Source organism: Crocodylus siamensis, chromosome 3 (assembly GCF_052110815.1).
Source record: "Crocodylus siamensis isolate JL-2025a chromosome 3, ASM5211081v1, whole genome shotgun sequence".
NCBI classification, from domain to species: Eukaryota; Metazoa; Chordata; order Crocodylia; family Crocodylidae; genus Crocodylus; species Crocodylus siamensis.
In genome coordinates, this window is record NC_143397.1 from 171,366,195 (window position 1) to 171,390,904 (window position 24,710).

Genomic DNA, 24,710 nt, shown 5'->3' on the forward strand with positions numbered 1-24,710 from the left:
GATTGATAGGGGACACAAATGCTTTTAATATTAAGGCTTTACAAAGCTGCTCATTTGTAAACCTATCCTGCTGAGTGCTATCTGAATTTGTGAGCTTCAGTGTTTTACTTGAGTCCCATTGCCAAGTATGAAAGGAAATATTTTTTTCCACCAATGACCTGGAGGGAGCTGTCAAAAATCCTTTTGAAGGAAATCAGCTTTTATGCCTTTGAAAAGGAAATATCACTATCCATTAAAAAAAATATTAAGTCTTTGGCCCATGTGAAAAGCAACCTAGAGAACAGAAACTAATGCAAGATGGAAAGCCATAAGCAGCTTCATTCAACTTGTGTAGCATGAAGCTTGTGGGGGTGGGGAGTCAGAATAATTTACTAGCCCACCCTGAAGTCCCAGATAAACAGATGGTAGACAGAAATGAATTATAAATGGTGGGAGACATGAACAAGTATTTTTCAATCTATCCAAAAATGTTAAGGTTAAATCATTTTATTTTAATCTATGTGGCAATGATTGCTATGAAATGCTTATCTTTTGTTCCCTTATGGCAGAGGCATGGCAGATGTTAATTACTCCATTTGCTTCCAACTCAAGCTTATTTGAGAAAGAAAATAAGAGCTGTAACCACTCTATGGGCCTACTACTGGGAGAACCACTGTTTGCTTACCACCATTCTGAGAAGATTTATATTTCCTCACTATAAAAAGGCTACCAACTTTGGGAGATTTGCCTTCCAACAGGCACGGGAACATCTACAAGAGCAGAAAGGGAGCAATTCTTTTAATGACTACCCAGCCCATTTTAGTGGAGACTTGCTCCCAAACTGATTGGCTGCTTTGCAGCCTGAGACTATAGACTACTTGCCTGCCACCCACATGGCTAATCAAGGTGCAAGACACTGTATGGCTTGTCAACAGTTGCCAAATAACAAATAAGAGAACTCATTGGCTAAGTACAGACAATCAAAAAGCCTTAGGCAGAATCAATTCAGTCTTTACATGTTAATCTTAACTGCACAGATTAAATTGAAACATAAGTCAAGAGACATTTACCTTTGTCTCAAGAAATGCAGCCACATGCCTGCAGTGACTCAAACCATAAGCCACGAGTTGCTAGAGCACAACCCTCTGGCTGTGTGTTTACCTCCTCTTCCTGCTGCCCCTAAGACCTCTGGGATCTGCAGTCCAAAATCAAAGCAGCAGGACTCTGTAGGGCTGCTCATCACTTCCTCTTCCTGCTTCCAGTTGCCTCTGGGATTTGTAGGCTACTGTTGCAGCCAGCAGTAAGTTTGAGCATGGGAAAGGGGTGTTTAACCCCGCTCACTGGCTCCAGACCCCAGCTGGGGTTTCCCTGGAGGGGGCAGCCCCCACCGCCTGTAGACTGGGCTGCATCCCTAGCCAGGCTTGCCCTCACCCTTGTCAGCCAGCCCTCACTGCTCCAGCTAGCAAGCAGAGGGATGGGGCCAATCCTGCTCTTTAGAGTAGACAGCACAACCCAGGGCTGAAAAGCATGCTGGGGGACTGTGATTTAACTGAACCAGGAAGGAGTCTGGTACAGAAGTTTCTTAAACTGGTTTGACCCAAATTAATTAAGTCTGATACTACATGCAACCAGGTTTATTTTAAATGGTTTCAGCCATTTTGAAACTGGGTTATGTACACTGAGCTTCTGTTCTGTTGTTGGTTTAAGCCAGTTTCTGGTTACTTTAACCAGTTTATGTGTAAATTCTGTCCCTAACCCTTGGGTTCCAGAGAAAGAAAGTGGGAGACAGGGTTTAGATTAGTGCTATGCTTTAGGTTAGAGAGAAAGTGTAGCCATACCTGGGTCCATACCTGTTGGATAAATCCCTTACAGGAGACAGCAGGCATTGTTGACTGAGGCAGACATTTCTGGGCAAGAACCTTGTTAAAATGTTAGTAGATCACTGAATATTTATTTAGATGTAATGTGCAGAACAGTTCACTATGTTGAGGAGGGACTTTAAAGAGAGGAATGGGGACAGAATCCAATTTCACTTCATGTACTCAAATAGACTTATCCAGTTGTGTTACTGTTGCTTTTGGGACTTAAGTATAATTTTCCATTCTATTCCATGTACCCTGTGGCTGCACAAACACAGTATCGTAACAGAAACAAGAACAACAATCCTAGGTGACAACTTAAGAGAAGGTGGTATAAGGAAGTGCTCAGCCTGACAACTAGCTGAAGGTATAGGCGATGCATGGAGCACATGCCCCACCCTGAGACTGGCTGCCCCCAAAGCTGCTGCCACCTCCCCCATGTGGTTCTTGCCCCACCTCCTGCCGCTGACATCAGCTGCAGGCTGTTCCACTTGCTGCTGACACCACAGGAAGCAGCTGCGGGTGGTCCCCATTTGCCAGATGCTGCTGCTGCTGACACCATGGGCGATGGCTGCGGGTGGTCCCTGCTCACTGCTTTCCACCATGGTGCCCCCCAAGTTGCGGGAGGCACCGATCATTCATGGTGCAGGTAGTCAGCAGTTAAGATTCTGCCTAGCTGGAAGACTGACAGCAGCTGAAACTGGTGAGTGAAATATAGTTGAGCCATAAAGGTGTGAAAGCTTTAGGAACAACATGTAAAGGATAGAGGAGGAAGGTTGTGGTGTTGAGGGAGGATCTGAGAAAAGACTATAGGTTTCAGTTTATCTGTCTGTTGTTTTGCGTACTTCTTTCATTGTTTCTGGGGGCAAGTTTGCCCCATGGAAATTAAACTGGCTCGAAACTCAAGACAGATCTGACTAGCATTGAGAAGGAAGCTGGGTGAGCAAACTGCTTACAAGGGGGAATAAAAACTACTGCTGCAACTACACTTTAGCACTAGCAAGCAGAAGTTCCTATTGCCCCTGTGTGACAGGTCTGCCCTGGGTGCCTAGCTTCCCTGTTATACCTCTGCACAACTATCTACATGACTACTGAGCATGCACAGTAGACTCTGGGGGTCTAGGGTTCCAAGTGCTTGTTCCCAAGTAGATCACAAAACTGTAGCTTAGAAAAATGGGGCATGGTAACACCTGACCTGTAGTAAATATGGTAGTAAATCTATGACCTGGTGGCTAGAGCACAGTACTGAAAAGTCAAAAGGGGCAGAGGTTCAAAACCCGTCTATATGGGGGCCTAGAATCTGGGTCTCTTGCCAGAGAGAGACTTTGAATGCCCCCTTGGGTTAAAACCAGGAAGATTCTACCACCTTCTAGTTATGTGATTGTGTAGCAAAACCCCCAATTTTTCTTTTTCTTTTTCTATTTAAAAATACATTCTCTTCCCTAGCCCTAACCATTTCTGACTTTCTCTCTGCCCTCTCTATTATAAATGATTACAAGTAATACTAGGTAAGCTAAGCTAAGTTCTTGAATACTAAACTGCTTTCTATATTGCAAGTAGTGTTCTGTTATGTTTGTATTGATTTTTTTACTATTTTATATTGTATTATATTGTATTCCTATCATTTTTGCATTGATTTTTAATATTTTATGTTGAATTTATATAATTTAGGCTTATGTCTGTAAAGTAATGTCAAGTTTCCATTCTCTATGTCAAGCCTGTATCTTGTGCCCCGATGTTGTAACCTATGACTCATACCTACACTGCCTATGTAAATTGGTTCTTGAATGAATGGGGATGAATGAGGGTGCTTGAGAGAAAATGGCAGGAGGTCTAAAAATAGCTCCCTCTGAATGACCAGACCATCAACTCGATGTCCTATCCATCACCCTGCACTGGCCCTCCCTGGATCGAGATTTGGAAGACAAAGACCTCTGCAGAAACCAGCCAACCCACCATCATGCCAAGGCTGCACATGCTCAGTATGAACAACTGGAACCTCTGGAACATAGCTGACTTTGCCTGGACATGCCCCCCGCATAGGAGATCATAGGTAGTCTGCCCCATGAAAAGGGGTAGTGAAGACTGACTCCTTGGGACGCCCTTTCCATCTGGACCAGCACCATGCCACACCACCTATCCACCCAGAGGCCCTGCCGGCAACCTCCCTCTGGACAACACCTTGCTGGAGAAGACCCCAACTGGCCATTGAGGATCAACTCACAGCCCAGGATAGGTAGCTATTGCCCACCTTCCTTCCCCAAGCAAAGGACCTGGACTCTGTCCCAATACACCTTGACTTTAATCCCTCCACCAAGCCTTGTTCTCTCCTGCTACCACTGTGTGGGTGTGTATGTGAGTGCTTGTGTGTTGTAGCAGGGCACTAGGGTGCCTGCTACTGGCATTGATAATAGGGCGTGGCTGCCAATCAGCAGGGCAGCACAGCTGAAGGTTGCTTAGGCAACTGAGTGGGTCAGCTGACCAAAAGGGGGGGCAGAGCCTGGCCTTTATAAACAGCCAGGCCGAGGCCGGAGTCAGTTCCCTTCTGACAGGCTGAGAGGCAGGAGCTCTGCTGCAGAGCAGAGCAAGGCTGAGCTGCCTGGGCGCTTGAGCACCCGCGTGCTGATGAGATGGAGAGGCCTCTGACAGGGAGGCTTGATGGAGAGCCAGGGTGGCACGCGATGTTATAGCCGGTAGGCTGACTTTTGGGTTACCGCCAGTTGGCATGGCTTTGAGTTTGGCTTTGATGGTGATTGTGTTACTGGAGGACCGGGTGAGGCTGTAGGGGAAGGAGGAGGCCTCAGGGGAGCACCCCAGCAGAACAGGGGGTGTTCCTTGCACCGCAGAGGGCGCTGTGTTTTGGGGGTGTGCCCAGGGAGGGCACAGTGATTGGTGCCAGAGGCAAGGCATGGCAGTTTGGCGCCGGGGTGGCACTGCGTTTGGGGTGTTGTGACCCCAGCCCTGTGAGGGCAGTATCTGGTAAAGCCCAGTGGGGCGAATGACCCAGAAGAAGGGTCAGGTCGGCCAGGCAGGCTACGGGCCACCTGAGCCCCAAGCGCGAGGAGTGCAGACATAGGCCCCAGAGGGGGTGAGAGCGCGAAAGGGCGCGGGAAGCTCGAGAAGCACGGACATAGGCCCCAGAGGGGGCGAGAGCATGAAAGAGCGCAGGAAGCGCGAGAAGCATGAGGCATAGGCCCCAGAGGGGGCTGTGAGGGGGTGAGGAAGGTGCTGGGCGAGGGCGATGCCGATGGCAGCGGAAACCGGCCCGACCGCCAGGTCCGGGCGGAAAGCCAAGCACTCAAGTTTCCCCCTTCCAGGAACCCGGAAGTACCCGGGTCGAGACCTACCTGGGTGGATAAAAGGAGCCTGGTGGGACAGGAGAGGGCCCCTGCGGATCTGGGGGCAGGAGCGGTGGATCTGGAGACACGAGCGGCAGATCCGGGGGTGAGCAGGGAAAGAGCTGGCGTCGGGGGATCCACCCTGGAGTGGGTACGAGCCGCCTGGCGATGAGGCAGGACCTTCTGGGGCAGGGGTAAGCCCCAGCACAGCGAGGTGGCCCGGCCGACTAGCGGCGGAGAGACGAGCAGCTTAACACCGCGGGAAGTGGCAGCACCCGGCAGAAGCCAGGTACCGTAAGTACTGTAAAATAGGGGCAATCATAGGCAGGAAAAACCACCGTGCCTGTGATTCTCTGGAAGACTAAGGGGCGAAAGGAGGCCCCTGGGAGAGGGCGGAAGATCCCAGCCCGGATCCAGGAAGGGGGGGTCAGCTTAGGGGTCAAACAAACCCCGGCCCCGGGGAACTCCTGTCAGGAACTTTGTGTTGGACTTTGTATTTTTGTTTTCTCCTTTACGAACATTGTTAGGGCTAGCGCCCTGTTGAGTGGTCCGCCCTGAGAGGTGGCCACTTACCTGGAGGACCGGGCGAGGGTGTAGGGGAGGAGGAGCCCTCAGGACCCGCCCGGACTTAGCAGAGACGGAGTGCGGTTTCCGAACTGCACGCGCCACAATATAGTGAACTCCAATTTACCATCAAAGTCGTGGCAGGTGAGACTGGCATGGGTGCAGTGAGGACGACATATTCCCCTCCCACCAGGGGTCCCCTGTGAGGCGGGCAGTCGACGAAGAGCATCCCCTCACAGGGGGAGAGCGCAAAAGGGCACGGGAAGCACGAGAAGCATGAGGCATAGGCCCCAGAAGGGGCGAGCGTGAGAAGTGCGAGGTATAGGCCCCAGTGAGGGCGAGTATATTGGGCAAACTCCAGAAGGAAGGGGTGGGCCTATCAAGAAGCCTCAGAAGAGGGTGAGTGCACAAGTAAGCCCTGGAGAAGGGCAGGCGCGCAATTAGAAGCCCAGAGAGGGGACAAGCGTGAATAGAAGCCCAGAGGGGGCGCATACATTGGAGAGGCCCGGAGAAGGGCGGACGTGCGATTAGAAGCCCGGAGAAGGGCGGGCACGCGATTAGAAGCCCAGAGGGGGCACATACATTGGAGAGGGCGTGTATACCTGAGAGGCCCCAGAGGGGGTGTGTAAATAGAGACACGAGAACGTCCGGAACACCGGCGAGGCTTGGGCATGGTATTGGGGGCGGAAGGAGCCACACGACGCCCTAGGGGGAGTGCACCAAGAGATATCCATAGAGGGCAAGAGCACCGGGTCCAAGAAGCCCAGGAATGGCAGCCTCCCATTAATATTATATAAACAGCAAAGACGTGGCGGGTGAGACGAGGGTGCTAGAAGGGCAACTTGGCACGGTAGGGGTGCAGGAGAGATCACGGCCCTCTGGGGCCCCGCCCCATGACGTGTGTAGGAACCAATAACTTCGTGGGGCTGTGTAGTGTGTTGTCTGTTTAATAAACCTGTTACTTTGAAACCCCGAGTTGGGTTTTTGTCTTATTGACCTCCCAACCCTCCTCCTCAATCTCCCAGCTTTCTGCCTCTCTGTTTCATGCACCAATCTCCCAGCCTTCTGTCTCTCCCTTTCCTGGCTGTCTTCTCCCTTACTTCCACCCCAGCACCAGTGACCCCAAGTAACCCTGGGGCCACTTGGCCTTAAGTAACCCCAAGCCTCAGTTCCTCAACCAGCTTCTCTCTAGTCTAAAGCTTCTAATCCCGGTCCCAGCAACTTTCACTCCCTACACTTTCACTCTGTCACCTTAACCTTCCCTCAAGTACCCCAAGCCCACACATACACACCATACCATCCAAGTTAGGACCTCACCTGTGTATATGTGTAGGTAGGAGGTATGTGTGTGAACTGGTGAATATATATATGTGTGTCATCGTGTGCGTGATATATGAATTAGTGATCCCTGTATGTGTACTGAGTGTGTAGGTATTGACAACTGATCGGTGTCTAATTTTCAGTGTGTATACTGTGTATGAGCTTGAATTGGTAATAGGCGTGTATATGCCTAGGCTGGAAATTTTGGATGTGTGTGCATGCCTGAGTTGGTAGTGGGGGGAGAGGTGTGTGTGCCTAGTGTGTGTATATGTGCCTAATTGAATTTTGAGTGTGTATATGTGCAATTGTGTCTCACACTCTTCCATCTAACAGTGCAATTTTGAGATCCTGAGAGTTGGCCTGACCCCACAGGGCAACAATTCTGCACAATTACCTTTGTGTGTCTGACGCTTGCCCAAGCATGTACGTGCAGAAACATGTATCCTCTTTGCCAGTGCACAGCATATTGTGCTTGCTCAATAGCTGTGTAGACACTTATGAGTCCTCACTATGGATGGAATAGGATCGCAAATTGTGTAAGTACCAAAAATGACAGTTGGATGGCTGAGTAACTGCCTTTTTGGGGGTCCAGAGTGAAATAAGAGTCTGCCCACAGTATTTTGAGGAGGGTGTTCTCTGTATAAGGAGAAATGTGGAAGAAAGCAAAGATATGTTTTGGGGGCCAGGGGTAGGGCGAGGCTGTGCAACTCCATTAGCAAAGTTGAGGGGAAGTAGGGGTCAATAAAAAAAACAAAGGCAGATGAAGAACTGTGAAGGCTTTTAAGGTAAGATAAGAGCTTGAATCATATATCATGGAAGAGGAGTAACTAGTGGAGAAAAAAAATTTTTTTGAGTAACTGATGTGGTTGGCATATGTACAATGGAAGGAGTAGAGGAGGAAAATGTGGTATTAAGGAGACCAAATAGAATGAGGTTACATTAAGTGAAATGGCTGTAATAGATACAAGGATCTAAGGCAGTGGTTCCCAACCTTTTTTTTCTGCACCCCACTGTGGGAAGCAGAGTGCAGCAGCGGCGGTAGCCCAGGGGCGGGGTAGGTCCCAGCATATGCAGTTCCTCTTTTCTGTGTGGCACCACTGGTATTGCCCCCATAACCCTCATGTGGGTCATGACCCGGGGTTGGGAACCGCTGATCTAAGGCATCTGATATCCACCCACTAAAAGCCATTATAGCAGGTAGGTGGGTACTGCAGCAGCACTTAAGTTACTCTGTACTAGGTATCCTCATCTAGTGGCAGGACAAGGACTGACCATCTTGCTCTGGGTTCTAGTGAGCATTGGCTGGTCATTATGAAGTGGTGAAATTTGAAGCAGGCACATGCATTGGGAATGCATAGGGGGTGCACATGAGTGCACGTGCACCTCTGAGATCAGCCATGCACCCCCTGGAAGCACCAGCCATGAAATGGGAAGTGCCGGCGGAAGTGCACTTCCGGTTTCACTGCTGGCTAAGCTATCGGCGGCTGGGCCCCCCTCCTGTCAGCAATCTGGTGCCCCCCCAGACTTGAGAGGCACTAGTCGCCCATGGGCACGTGGTAACAAAGAAGCAGCCCCAGACTGGGGAAATCACAGGTAACTTGCTCCCCTCTCAGATGTGCCGTACTATTCACAAGGTGCAGCTAACAATTACATGTAATTTTTTCAAAATAAAACTAATTTAGGACTGTAACAGAAATTTTTAAACCTACATAAAAACATGTAAAAATATTGTAGGAAAATCTAAGTATTTTATTTTTACATAGGCACAACTAGAAAAACGTGATGCAAATTGAAAAAAAAATCCAGTGCCTTTATTTTTAATGGGTTTTTGCAAAAAGAGGAAATATGAAGAATTTGTTTTTCTTCACTAGTGCTAGTGAAAACTATGTTTTATTGCATCATTCAAAAGAAAATAGTGGCATAATTCTTAAAGTAATGCATGTGTCTGTTCCAGAATCTTGGCAATCTTTCCCAATATGAACTATTTGCAAAGTGTTTCCACAAAAATCCAGCTGAAGATGAAACATTAATAAAGTATAACCTCTACAAGTTAACCAACATAAGGCTTCAGTTCATAAAAATACCAACTGTGAAAACAGGCTTGAAGTTTTTCTTTTGGCTCTGCTTTGCGGTTAAATTTAGGTATCCTCTCTCTATTAGTCTCCAACCAGAACTAAAGTGATTCTTTAGCTAAGGAAATCTTATGGCAAGTACAAATACAGTGACAGTGCTATGCTTCAAAGAGCTGCCATTAGGTGATAAATGGTGAACAGATGGTTGCAAACTTGGACCATCTGATAAAAAATAAAATGTATGTCTGGTGGTCAAATTGTTCCCCTTGATCCTGATATATTAATAGTGAACAAAGATGCATACATTATGTTTTTCATACATGCTGTGCACACTTTTTCCTGGATTGTTGTTAACTTTAACACTGAAATAAACAAAATTAGGCTCCACATTTTTAACCGTATCCTATAATTTATAAATGCATTTGTCTTTATGGTTCTAATAACTCTGAAGAGAAAAAATCTTACCAATTAATCTAATGAGTGTATCTAGGTGCAGATAATTCTAGAAAAATCTCCTTTTCACTCCTTTTCTCAAGAAATGTTAACTTCATAGATTGAGTTTATAAGCTATAACAAAGCAGTGGACCAGGCACTTTCATGTCTCTGGTGTACTGTGTTCCAGAAATATGTTATTGGGTATTTTGGGGGTCGCTTGCAGTGCTTTTCTGTAAATTCAGAATAGATTTCTCCATACGTAAGTCCCTAGAATTAAATTTCTTAAGCAGCCCTTTTTAAACTTGCAGAGTGTAAATGTTTGACAAACAGATAGCTTAAGCAGATAAAAAGTGAAAAATAACTCAGGAAAAGGCATTTCTTTCTACTTGTGTAAATGTCTACAAAGAATTGTAAAGAAAAAAAGTTGATAATGTTGGAGATAGAAATAATCCATATAACCTCTAATGTGTGGACAAACAAGTATAATTAATACTTTATCAAAATCCCCTAGTTCAGAAACTTGTGGGCTAAAGCCAAAAATCTTGATGCTAGTGTCTAATCATCTTCTTGAAGCAAAGAGTTAACACTTCTTAAGAAGAACAGAAGACATTTTGTGAGGATAATGCCAAATTACCAAGTCCTTCTGCAAACAGCAGAGAATTTTAGACTTCAAACAGAAAACAGGTGGCATTCTTCCAATTTAACAGCTTTACCAGCTGCCTTGAAATCAGTCATTATAACTACCCCTGAAGGTCAGTCCTAGAGGAGGAACAGAAAAAATCCAAACAAACCAAGGAGGACATTGACTCTGTAATGCAGATAGCCTGAATACTATTGTCAGAAATGATACATGGCCATTCAGTTAGTAAACGTGTAGATCTCCAACAGTAGTGGATTCATAACCATGGAATAAGCAGTTGTACAAGAAACTGTTTTGGGAACAAGAATTCCTATGGGATAAGAAAGTCATGGAGGTTCAGAGATTGCACATACAGATTAGTATGTGAATGTTGTTAGTGTTGGTATTATGTTGGCAATTATTTTAATTTTAGGCTTTTTAAAAAACAAAAAAAGAACAAGGATACCAAAATAATTAGTCAGTTGACATTGACTCCTCTCTGGTGGCTGGGGATTTAGCTTTTGAAAACTTGATTTGGGTCAATCATTGTTCATGACTGGATTCTCTGGTCTCTTAAGGTTACTTTGTACCACATTTGCTTCCAGTGCCAGCTGCCTTCTTTTTTCCATAGGAAAAGGAGGTGTCAAGATGCAGGTAGAAAGTGTAGGAATGGAGTTTACTATACCTAGTCACTGACAGTATAATGTTCCTGAGGCTACCCTTCTGCAGTGCTAAGTGATGGTGGGGTCAGATGGGCCTCAGTTAAGGAGCTGCCACTGACTACCTGCAATGGCCAGGCATAGCTAGTACGTTGTGGAGAACTTGGGTTTTGGTTCCTTATCAGCCAGTTCAAACCCTATTACAACGGACAGTCTATTGACTACCTGCATGTACAGCACAATAGGTACATTTACATACATCTTGACTAGTCCATTACATCTTGGAATAAAAAAAATGTACTTTCATGTAGTCCAACTGTGCTTGCAGTTTTGACCCCACAGACTGGATGGATAGCATGGACCTGGTTCATGGGGTGGATCATGCCCTGTTTCACTGCCCTTGGCTAGGACTGGGCTCCAGGGGCCTCATATCACCCCTGACCAGTCTGGATTGAGCTCTGGGGGCCCCACACAGGCCCCTATGCACCCTGCCCAGATGCTATGTGCCAGGATTGGGCCGTGTCGTGTGCCTGATCTAGTGCATAGGATCACAGCCCATGGGGCTCCCCACAGATCCAGAGGGAGCTCCATGAGCCTTCTGACACAGCACCAGGGGCTGGATCTGGCCTGTGGACTGGGGGTAGAACAACCCTGGTGTAGTCCAATCACTTCACATCTCAGGATGTTTGAAAGGTTTATTTAGCCCACAGCTGTTTTTCCTAGGCAAACCTATTTTCCTAGTTTAAGCTATACAGTCTTAAGGTTAGCACCTCATATTGATCATGAGCTTTTAGGTTAGCTCATCATATTAAAACTGTTTTCAAATCATACATTTTATACTCCTATTTAACACTTGGAAAGAAAAAAACAACAACAAACTTTGCAGTGTTTCACAAGAGGCATCATGATACTGCTTGCAGCATTTCACACTGACATACTGTAATGCAGATGAATAGTTGATTAGCTAGTCTTACACTTGGGATACAGAGATTTTACTTCCAGGCATAATTTGAAGATATGGTCTGTTTTGAAGATTACTGTTGTTCAATGGTTTTCTTTTAATACATTCTAAATGTAAAATGCCTTTCATTGTTACAGTTCTGTTTCTAAAGCTTGCAACATCATCTTATTACTCATGAAGGTGGTTAATGTAAATATTATACATTCAAATACCCTTACACTTCATTCATCACCAGCCTTCCTGCTGTCCCTCAATCTTTCCTTGCCACAATTGAACCTGCTTCTATTGTTGATCCTTCTTGGGAGTTATTGAAACCTGAGAGCCACATTGACTCCTGTGGAGCAGCACCACAGCTGCTCCAGAGCCTGAAGAAACAATGCTTTTTTCCAGCTTCTTTTATCTCAGGCTGGATACTGAGCTCAGGACTTATCTGTTGAGCCATATTTATGGGCACAATATAAGTAAGTTCTTATGTTTAAACGTTTGCCAAATTTCCAGCTCTCATAACATTTGGATATGATGCAAGTTTAGCCCCATGCAGAAGCACGTATCCCATGAAGAGAGATACTTTACTTGCTCACCAGAGTTTTTCAGCCCTGCCTGGGAGAAAGCCCTTATTACTGTTCTGGTCCTGGGAAAGACCCATTAGAATTTATACAGGAAGGAGGGGTGGAGAAGAGGTGGAGTAGAAAGGAGTAGGAAAAGCCCAATAGGTCCCCTGCATCCTCTTTTTCATGCAAATAGATTTGTCGACTCCTCCCACCCTCCTATACATATAAAGAGAGAAGGGGATGAAGAGGTCCTGGAGTTCTCTGAACCTTGCTCAGGTCTGGGAGAAGGGAACCTTCACTGCATCGGCTCTCTAGGTCTGGAAGAGCAGTGAAGAACTTTGGCACTTTATGAGGAACTGAGGTTAATGCTGGGGAGGTGCAGAATTAATTTCTGGGCTGTGGGACCAGCAGATGTGCAGCAGTTGAGAATGGGGAAGAGCAGAATTTAATTAATTGGCATGCTGAGATTTGGGGGAAGCTTGAAACTTTACAAGAGATAGGCAATGAGAACTCTTGTAGGAGGAACGAAACCACCACCATTAATTCAGAAGCATTCACAACATTTTAGTTGTTCTCCCACACACTGGGGGTAGCAAGGGGTGTTCAAAAGGCACCGTGTAAAAAAACCCCAGCATTATCTAATCTTAAAAACAGAACTCACATTCTTTGGGTCAGATTCATATTTGTGAGTATTTAAAGGAGGCAGTACTGCCCCGGTGTAAAGCATATTGTGAGACGGCATTGATTGTTGTACAACATAGATTTTATTGTATTTTAATAGTAGATATATTAGTTATCATATAATCATGAAAATATAATGATAAAATATCCATTTGATATCTTAAGGCTTGGAAAATGGTATCTGAGACACATCTATGCAATTTCTATTCGAGCAAAATTCCCATTAATAACAAAGGGTGTTTTTGCTGCAGTAAATAGTATAAGTTTTGGCTTGTTTTTCTTAAATGAAAATTCACAATAAGCAACTTCTGAAATACCAGTCAATAATTCTTACACTCAGCTTACAAATTCAGCATTAATTTTTGCAAGATACTTTTCCTGTACCTGCAGTCTGTTATGACTCTTAGAGTTGAAGTATTGCTCCCATATCCCAGTTCACACTGACATAATGTACTACAGATGAATGGTTGATTAGTTAGTTTTAACTTACACTTGGGATACAAAGATTTTACTTCCAGGCCCATTCCTTGAAATATACAAATGAAGTCTAAAAGAGATAATGATCACTTTTTACTGGAGTTCAGATGTGCAAGCTATGGGCTCTTATAGTATTTCAGACACTAATGTTACACTGCTGCATACAATTGAGGTTCATAAGAGGCTAGTTTGATTGAAAACCACAACTGAAGTAGCATTGGATTTAGATATTTTGCTAGTGGTGCATCGTTTGAAATAGAAATTCCCTCTGGTGCATGGAAAATTTAGAAAAGGCTCCAGGCAGCCAAGGAACACTTTGATACTGTAGCAGAAAAAGAGAGCAAGAGAGAGAGAGACCTAGAGAGAGCAATAAAGGAAGAACACAAAATAATAAGATGGAACTTTTGCAAAAGAAGAAATTGGAAACACAGAGAGTCCTGTCTATGATGCAGCATATTAATAAACTGGAATAACATATGATATCAATGGTGACAAAGTGGGCAAATTTCCATATTTCTTTGGTGTGATGATGGGAGTAAGACCAAAGAATTAAAAGACACTTAGCCAATGAGTCAATGATGTTCTACCAGTACATGCTAAATGATTTTGGTTTCATTAAAACCAGTAAAACCTGGAAGTGAATTATGTTTTTTAGGTTCATTTTGATTTGGTGATGAGAGTGTTTTTGTTTTCATCTACCACTAGCAATGGACAGTCCATCATCTGTGGCTGATGCTAGCATGGATTCCTTAAACTCATGTTATTTGGTGGTTTAGAATGTGCAGTGTCTGTGGGAAAAGGATTCACAATTACGATGGAAGTCAATTTTTTTCTCTTGCAATGTATTTTCTTCCATTGTGGTGGAGCTCAGTTACTGAGTTTTCTTCCAGATTCTAAATAATTTTATGTCTACTAGATTAAACTCTTATTTAAAAAACAGAAATGAATTTCCAAGATAATTGATTAGAAGATTAGTTATATTTTAATTTATGCTCATAAAAGTTTTGCCTTGCCTATTATAAAAAATGATATAAGACTATTCAAAATTTTTCAGTTTACAAATTCATGAAATGGGGAAGTAAAAAGTGAGGGATAACTCGTGAAATTCCTGAACTTATTTTTTAAATGGAAAGTGACACATCAAACACTGGAAATTTACCCAGAGAAGGACAAGCTAGGTCAGGATAGAACAGAGCAAAGACCAGTTACCAAAAAGGAAATAAAAACTAAATAAGATGTTAGTCAAAATACAAAACAGAAGATTAAATCAGAAGATACAGGACAAAATGAAAATGGTACATCTTGTAAACAGTATACAGTTTACAGTGTAACTGTACTGTTTATACCATAGCATGTAGAGGTCCCACATCTACAGATTCTTCATAGTAAGTTTGTTGCTGCTGTTATAGGGACTTATAATTTATCCACCTTCCATATTTGTGAGCCACCAGTGCTATGCAGTTGTGGAAAAGGTAAATGCTGTCCTGGAATATATTAAATGAAGTATTTTCAATACAGGTAGGGAAGTATTAATTCTATTGTGCAGGCAAGGGTGAGATTTCAACTGGAATACTGTGTGAAATGCTGGTGCAATGCAGGGAACAGAGAGGAAGGAGAGGAAAAGAGCTTGGGTTGTTTAGCAAAACAAAGGTTTAGAGGCAGTTATAATTGTTTGTTTTAAGTATATTCGGGGTCATTTATACAAGGGAAGGAAATGGACTAGTTAATTTGAAAGGCAACGTTGATGCATGGATAAATGGACATAAAAGGGCCACAAATAAATATATAGTGAAGATGAGATGATAGTTTCTAATCTTCAGAGCAGTGCAGTTCTGAAGCAACTTTCCAATAGGAAGAGTGAAGGAAAAGAAATGTTGCTAGTTCTGAGAGAGAGCTCGATCAGTTTACAAGAGGGATCGTATGATGTTTTTTATTGCACTAGTAAACAGGGATTACATTTGTGTTGAAAAAAAGCCCTCTCCTGGAATGAAAAGAGAGTGTAGGTACATTCAAGTGCTTTCTTGCAGAAGAAAAACAGCTCTTCTGCAGGAAAGCTCTACCTTGTCAAATCAGATAGATCTCTCCCCTCCTGTACTCATTTGAACAAGCTGCACACTTCTCTCAAGTATTGCACAAGCTCATTTGTACAAGCTGCACACTTCTCTCAAGTGTTGAAGACCCCCACTATCCCACAGTCCTCTGCTCTCCTCACAGCCTGCCCAGGGGTGTACTGTCAGGAAGCCTTGTGGGAATCCTTTTCCCTGTCCTGCCAACAGCTGATTTATGAACATTTTCCTCTGGGGAAACTCTCAGCATCCCAGGAAGGTTCCTACCACAGGAAAAGAGCCTGTACCCGGTGCACTCCTCAAGTTCCACTGGGAAGCGTGGTGGGGAGGAACAAGGACATATTCACCACATTCAGGGAGCCTTGAAGCCATTGGAGAATTGTCCCCTGCCTCTCCCTGCCCAGTGCCCAGTAGGACCAGAGACGCATGGGAGCCAGAGATAAACCTGGGTTCAGGCACCCTTGCTGCTGTGACAGAATGCTCCCACCTCCTGGAAGTGGCTATCTCTGGGTCTGCCCAGAAGAGTACAAAGAATATTTTCCTGTAGGGGGCTCTTACCATGGGAAAATGGCCCTCTTTATTGGTTGATTGGTGGGATGGGCGAACTGTTCTTGCTAGGCTGGAACCCTTTTGAGTCTATCTGTGTTTTGTTTCCCAGGTCAAATTAGCCAGATCAAGTCCAAATCTATTTGAATCACCCAAGAACCAGATAGATACTTCCAGGTATCCTCCACCCCAACCTGGGGCTTCAGATACTTCCAAATCCTTTGGCAGGCATCCTACCTGCAGGCCCAAGCCCAGAGACCTGGGGCTTGGATGCCCCTGAGTTTCACTTGCCCTTAGCCATATGGCCACAGGAGCAACCTGGGGAGGCAGGGGAAATACCATGACCACAAAGGTGGCAGGGGGCAGTACCCTGACCAAGTAGGTGGCTTACAAATTGCTTTGTGTAGTGGAGGGTGCAACCCTGTCTGCTTGCAGATGGGGCTCTCTGTGAGAGCCTCATAGTTAGCTTCTCACTGGCCAGCTTCCAGTGGGAGGATCTCGGCTACACACTGACTTTATGGAAATGGGAGACTTCTCCCTACTTAGCTCCTGAGGCCATACGATTGAGGGCAAGTGAAACTTGGGGGCGTCTGGTGATCTTAAATTCAGGGTGAACTTAGATTTGAGGAAATATGTTAATCATCAAGACAAAGAACAAAGGAGAGAGTATCTCTCGCTTGCCTGGTTTTTAAAATACTCATCTGGGAGATGGGAGATGGCAGTCAAAACACCTGTTTAAGTAGAACAGTGTCAGCAAGACAGCATGCAACGCCAGCCTATATTTTATTGATGAGGTTCAAATCCCCTTGCCATTACCTTCAATAAATGCTGAAATACTGGATAAAAAGGAAGCAACAAATTCTCCTTCATACTGTTATAAATCTAGAATTCCCAAAAATTGCTGCCAAAAATGTTCTGCAAATTTGACTCAAATTAACCAACGATGTCAAGAAAGTCAGTATTTTTCAGTAAATTTATTGTTCACACAAAATAATTTGCTCATGGATATGGGGCTTGACCCTAGAAAAAGAGGGGTGCAGAATGATGAAGGATTGCCACCACAACATACAGGACATGTCTACACATGTGCCTGACTGCACAGTTGTTACTGCACAGTCATTTAGTATTTGCTTCAGCCAGTCCAAATTTGCTTTAGCAAGTACTAAATGACTGCGCAGTAATCACCATTACTGTGCAGTCCTGGTGGTGCACAGGTCGTTTCCAGCCCTACTGTGCAGTAGCAATGAACTACTGCACAGGATGGCTGGCATTATTGTTTGTGCCCACCGATGTTACAGCGCCGTAGTGACAAACTACATTGCCATAAATCGTCACTACAGTGACGTAGCATTTTGTGTAGACACACCCACAAATCAATACCCACAGAGAGAAAGAGTCTGAAGAGTTTCCATGGAGCAACAGCTGGGGAAGCTTTTTCTGCGGAATTAAACCCTAAATTCAGGTTCTCCATTTTCCATTCAGAAAAAAATGTGCTGTAGTTTTTGCTGTAGAATTTTTAAGTGCCAGGGGTTTAAATTAAAAAATAAATAAATAATAATGATCTAAGTAACCAAATATATGCTGACAAGGAGTTTTGCAGGAGTTTCTAAGTGATTTGCACTATGTATTTTGATATTCAGATGGGAATTGAATGGCTTGAAATGAGGAGCTGAATAGCATTCCTCTTATAGCCTGAAAGCGATCATGTTCATCTGAGAGATCTAACTTTAACTGCCTAAATAATGAAGCTGGAGGAATTTATTGTTAATGCCCTATATGTATCTTATTTACAGTAAGCAATTCAGGACAGTGATAATGTTTATTATGTCTTCTTAAATCCCCAGTCAGGGTAGTGGCATTCAGGAGTGGTTCCAGAAGGGGTGCAATGGTATGATTGTGGCACCCCCCTTTCCAATCACATGGCAGGTGCAACAGCTGGGGCCTTTCTTAAGAATCCCCCATTCCCCTGTCTCCTGCTCTGGAGCTCCCCTATACCCCAGTACATTGGCAGTTGTTGGAGTGTGCCTCTGAGCATGGAGGTGAAATGTGTGGGGGGGAGGGAGATGGACTTCTTGCTTTGGGGACTTTAAAAAGTCTCTGACTGCTGCTTCTATGGGAGGGAGGACGCTGGGAGCAGAGGGTGCAACCAGTTGCTGTTCCTGCACCCCCATTTGCAATATCCTGGATCTAGTTCTGGTGGCATTATATCATGATAAATTCTAGTTGCCCCTTTTGGGACTCTCATATCTAACCCATGATCTGTACAATTAATAATATAATAAAAGTAAAATAAAGAATACTTTGTACTTCTATACTGCTTTTCATTGAAGAATTTCAAACTGTATACAGTTAAGCCTCATGCTGTGTCTATCAGTTCTGTTCTATTCATTTGACAAAGATGAAACTAAAGGACCAGACTCAGGAGTGCAACCACCATGTTCTCTAGTTTCTCTAAACTGGTATGTATTATTGTCTAGCCCAACTAAGCTGAACTAAGTAGGAAGAAAAGGTGGCTTTACTCTGCATTGGTAAGTGGTTTTCGCTGATTAAGTGGTGCAAACAACCGGAGTAGGCCTGAGAGTTGGAGTCAATTTATTTATAAATGTAAGTGCACAAAAATGTGTACACTTATATTTATAATGATGGGTATTTTAAATGAAATGTAAGAACTGAATAAATATTTGTTGACTGCACAGTCATAGAATATTCATCATACACATACATTATAAGCTATTTTTATGTTAGAGAATCCCCAGTTGTTATATTTAGCCATGCTAATTATATACCATTAAAGTATCAGGTTTCTGTGACTTAAACAAAAGAAAAAGAAATGCCTATTGAATCAGCCCTAGTCTAAAGCTATGGGAAGATTTCTCTGTTGGTATTTCAATAGAGATAATACTGTTTTAATTTAGAAAAATATGTTGGCTCTTAGAACTGTGTTGTTTATATCCAGTTAAATGCCTTGGTTGAGGTTATATCCTAAATTTAGAATTTTATCTTTAATAAGAAGATAAAAATGTAACACCTTGTCCCCGCAGCACAGAAACAAATTTTCTGTTTAATTGAACCTGCTGTTTGACCTTATGAGGTTTGCCATTAATTACTTCTCTGATTTCTCTTTTATTTAACTGGAACCTGTCCTGTTTGTAATCTACACCTGTTACATCAAGAACTTCATGTAGTATAACCTGATGTAAGAAGAAATCCAAGAATTCCATATGGCATTCAGAATATGCTACCTATACTTCTACCCATATGAAAGTTTCTCTGTTGTACTTTGGGATCACAGTAGGGCCCATGTGCTTTTTTTTCTCATTCTGATTCTGTTCAGCAATAAAAACCTGGACAGATACATTGATTTTGGGATGAATTTATTGAGGTTACTTAAAAGGGAGACTCCTTAGCTTGAAGCTGCTGTCATCATATATTTGCATAGAGACAGCTCGCTGTATCTGTATCTGTCTCTGTCTCTCCCCGTCGTTGCTGCTATATTTATCAGCCTTCCTGGCCATAAAAGGCCTGGACTGTGGCTCTGACATTCCACTGACTACAGGCATTATTTTTGTTCTAGACCCTGGAGTCCAGTCCTTAGCCCTGGTCCTGACTACCTCTTTGCTGGATTCAACTTTACGGGATTTTTCTCTCTATCATTCATTCACTTCAGGACATTTAGATTTGTCATTTTTCATTTGGCTGCTGGTAAGTGTTCTGTTTAGACAGGAAATCTTTCTAGGTTGTCACCTGGCTTCATCTGTAACATCGAACTGATGGCAGCTCCCTTTAATCTTCTGAGCTCGGCAGTTGTTTGAAGGAGTTGTGGCAGCACGTTGGAGAAATCCGGACATTCACTTAGAGACAAAATAAAGTAAAGCAGAGGCTCCGTTATTATCAGCTCAGCTATCCTAACAGATAGCTGTAGTACTTTCAAATGAGGCATGAGTTATTGGAGCTACAAGAGGGGTTTGTTGTCTAAGTTCATCCGGAATGAAAGGATGTGTAAATAATCTTCTAACAATTTTCTCATTATGTGGGATTTACTGTAAATTTGTGAAGCAGATGAAGCGACATTGACTGAGATCAGAAGAAAATCTGTTAGTTTTCTTTTTATCGACATTTTTATTTCAGTGTTTTTAAAATGTTATTCTCAGCAGACTTTTAAAAGCACAAACTAATCATATTGAATACTAGCTCAAGAGATATGCTATGAATAAAAATCTTTCTTCAATAAGTATTTGCTGTACAGATAAGCACAGAATAACTGTCTATATTTATTATCTAGGAATTCGTTCTGACAGCTCTTAGCACAGGGTCCCAAAACTAGGACTTTTGGATAACTCTGACATGGATTCTTGGCCACGTCTAGACCAGGCTCTGCAATCATACAAAGCCTATACAATTTTTTAGAAGGAATTCCATTATCCGCATGCATGGCCAAGTAACAGATTCAGCTCTGCATGGGGTTTAAGAAGGGACTAAGCATGTTATTAAATTGAGGTGTAGGATTCCATAGTGTCCTACTTAAATCCTCCTGATTTCAGGGAGAGCCAAAACTTTTTTTGGCCCAAAAAATGGGGCCAAAAATTTTGTGAGGATCAGGGATCTTTTTGTAGATTTTCAAAGAGCATAGGACATATTGGACTGGACCAGCACGGGTTTTCTGTCTGACTAATCCCTGTTAGCAACCAACAGCAGATGTTTCAGGGAAAGATGTAAATCCTCATAATGGACAATTACGCAATAATACTCCTATGAAAAAAAGTGTCTTCCTAACATCAGGCAATTAGCAGGAAGGTCGAAATCTCATGTCAGTTTGTATCTTTATTTGTGTAACTGCATATTTTTTATCTAGATAAATGTATAACTCCATTCAGTTCTTTCCGAAAGTTATTTCTTCTGACAAGAGAGATGTACAAATTAATCATGTATGCAAAGAAAAAGAAAGTTTTCTTGTGTACATTTTAAACTATAATGACTCTAAGTTGATTGCATGACCTCTTGTTCTTGCAAGGAGGTGGCACATGGAAATGTTTGATTTAACTTGTATAAGGTACAATTTATATCCCTCCATCACATCTCCTCCTATTCAGTCTTTTCACAAAACTAAATAGTTTTTCAGTCTTTTTTGTTAAATCTATCCTCCTCTAGAAGTCTAGTGCAGCTTCTAATTATTTCACTTGTCCTGCTTTAATTGCTTATCTTTTCTTTATCTTTTTTGAGATTGGATTACTAGAACTAAACACTAACATATGGAAACTAAAGGGGTACCATGAGCAACAGGGGCAATAATGCAGCAGTTAATATTCACAATGAACCTTGCCGGTTCTGAAAACAAAGCTGGAGAAGATGAAGCAGTAACACTCTCTGCTGTAGGAAATCAGAATGATCCTTTCCCCATTTTTTCCATTTAGTGTATAGTGCAAGACCTTTTTTTTGCATTTTCTCTTCCTCATCAGAGATGGATTCATATCATCCTTAGCTTGCATGTGATGAAGGAAAGACAATGAGAAAAGTAGGGAAGAACAAAAACCTCTGGCACCAAAATAGTGTGACAGATTCACTATAAACCATTAAATAAGCCCCCTCATTTGCTGCAAATAGCTTATTTCTAGTCTAGTAGATCACAGATTCAGTACAAATCTGCAAGGTCATGGAGCTACAGAAATATGGTTTTGGGATTCATTAATAGAAGCGTTAGGTGAAAGACATAGGAGATAATAGCACCTCTTTACTTGGCCTTATTTAAAGTACTGTGTTCAGATTTAGACTCCACATTTTAAAAGGGACATGAAGAAGTTAAAGTCCAGAGATAGGTGGCAAAAATGATAAAGGGCTTGGAAGCCAAGTCACATGAGGAGAGGTTGAAGGAAATAGTTGCTGAAAAGGCACTTAAGAGGGGACATGGTAGTAGTCTTCAAATATCCAAAAGGCTGTTATAAAGAAGAGGGAAAACACCTTTATCCTCTTGCTGCAGAGACTTGGCTTGAAGTTGCAGCAAAGTAAGTTTAGATCAGGAAAAACTTCACTGTTAGAACAGTAGGGCAGTGGAATAGATTGCCTAGGGAAATTGTGAGATATGTTCCACTGATGGTGTTCCAGATGCAGATGGAAAAGCATTGGTCCAGAATAATCTAGGACTAGCTATGGCTTTGTTTTACTTTGAGTATATCTCATGCTTCTGGGCTTTGCTGTTTGCCACATGCGGCCAGGAAGAAATTTGGGCTGGCTCTCTACTGCTGTGTGCACTCCTGGGGAGATGGGGGGCATATGCCGCCCAGATCTGTGTGCCAGGCAGAGGCAAGCATGGGTTCAGGCAGCCTACTGCAGGCTCAGGCTCCCCACCCTGCTGCACTCTCCCCAGGGCCTCTGCAGCCCGGTGGGCATGGCATGACAGAGCGGGGCCAGGTGGGGAAACTCACTGTGGCTGTTGTGAGCCCCACACTGCCCTGGCAGCACATCCCCTGCCTTCCCTGGAGCAGTGAGGGGCAGTAGTACAGGGTTGCCAGGGCAGTGCGGAGCTTGCAATGGCTGCAATGAGCTTCCCCACCCATCCCCACTCTGCCCTGCTGCACCCACCAGGCTTCGAAGGACCTAAGCGAGGGCAGCCTGGAGGGGAGACCAAGCCCGCAGCGGGTAGCCTGCCCCGTGCACCGTTCTGGGGTGCATGTCTTCCCCCCTGCCCCAAGGAGGGTGTGCAGTGGTGGGGAACTAGATCCTCCCACTACCCTCTGGATGGCTCCATCCCACTCCTCACCAGGGCCCTGCAGCTGCACATCGTGGCCCTAGACCCCAAGCCCTATGCACCACCTGGCTGGGCAGCAACCCCAGCCCCAGCCCTGCCATGCCCGACTCCCTTCCTCTCTATGGGAGCCTCAATTCACTGCCAGACTTACCTGCAAGAGCTGCTGTCCAGACTGCCTGGTGGTCATGGGCATATACATGCACATGGCGCCCCCTGCCTGACCGCAAAAGGATATTGGCCACCGTGGTCCCCCTAGGGTGTTATGTCTTGTGGTTGTATCAGTTTACTAACAATGAAATTGTATAAGGTTTGGACAGGGATGACACTGCCTCAGGCAAGAGGTTGGACTGGATCAATGGCCCTCAACTTGCGGTATGCGGCATCCAACTCACCTCAGTCCCCACACCAGGTTTTAGGGGGTCCACTTGGCCCTGGCATGGGGACTGAGGTAGGCCTCAAGGGCAGGGGGCATCCTGCCCTGTCTGGCCCTGCAGCCTTCATCTTCCAAGCAGTGCTGCAGGTCAGCAGGCAAAACTCCACGAACCTGCTGCTCAGATGAGTGGGGCCCTGGGACTCTGCCACACCTGGAAGTGTGCAGTCAGGGCTGGGGAGCTGGGCCAGTCCTCTCCCATGCAAAGGCTGAGAACCCCTAGACTAGATTACCTGTGGAGGTCCCTTCCTGCCCTACATTTCTATGTTTCTGTCTTTTAAGTAGTTTCAGCTTCAGATCAGAACTTTCTTCCCTCCTGTAACCAACTATGTCATTGCCTTTTTATGAAGCACTTGAAAAAATCTTTAAATATTTTGGAAAATTCAGTGGCTTTACTAGGCTTACACATAATAAAGAGAGTAAATTGGGAACACAGGAAACATTAAAGATAAGCTAAGTGTTATGTTTGTATCATTTTTCACCATGGAGGAAAAAGGGATGGTGCCTTCCCCTTAGCTACCTTTTGCAGGTAAAAATAAAAATGAGAAGTGAAATTTGGGTTTCACAAAAGCCAGGTACTAAATTCTTAGTGACTTCATTGTGGCCAGGTTTCACCAAAAAATTAACAATGAAAAATTTCTGAATTAATACCCGAATGAAGTCAATATTTTGCAACTTAAATGGTCATTTTTGTTATCAGTAACATGTAGTTCTGAAACTTTGATTTGTGGCGGTAAGCATGGAAACATTCAGAGTTTACTTCTTTTTTCCATTTTTTCCCCTTTTGGTTTGATTTAGTCCTTGTGAGTGTTTATCGTATTCCTTGAACAGAACAAGTCAGAAACTGGATGATTTATACTGGATCCAAACACTGCTAAAAAATATCAAGGGATGATCTCTTGGTGCCATTAAGTACAGTGTTAAAATTCCCCATAGGCTTCACTGAGAGCAGAATTTCTTTCTTCCATTCCATTTTTTTAAGTATCTTTTATAGTTAGAATATAAAATAGTGAGTTTTATAACAGAAATAAAAAGAAGGGAATAAATTCTCTGTCTTTCAGACTATTAAAAGAAGCCATCCCTTTTTCTTTTCATAATGTTCAAGGTTCAGCTCTTGTGCCAGATGAGGGACAAGTATGGGACACCATAAGAAAAGAGACTAGAAAAGCTATTCTCCTCCCACAATTAATATCCCTTCATTATGCAACTCTATGAACTTTCTCATTGCTGAGATGCTTAGTCCCATTCCAGGGGATTATTGCACCTTGCATACTTACAGCTAACCACAGGTAGCCCTAACAAGAGTCAAGGTTTCTTCTGTAAAACAAAATCTTGGTTTTCATTTAAAAAAAACAAAAGGCACTAGCAGCCGAGGTAGATCAGGTAAAACCAGTATCCGCGTCAGGGAGAA

General features: G+C 43.7%; 1 protein-coding gene across 2 annotated transcripts in view; it reads left to right on the forward strand.

Moving 5' to 3' along the window:
• The first annotated feature begins 19,670 nt into the window (after positions 1–19,670).
• The window catches only part of MYOM1 (myomesin 1), a 104,315-nt gene continuing 99,275 nt past the window's right edge, over positions 19,671–24,710 (forward strand). The window contains exon 1 of one of the 2 annotated variants that reach the window (XM_090039747.1): positions 19,671–19,829. The gene's annotated coding sequence lies outside the window, so the exon portion shown is untranslated. The remainder of the gene's footprint in view (positions 19,830–24,710) is intronic. The other variant, XM_090039744.1, reaches the window with a different exon arrangement.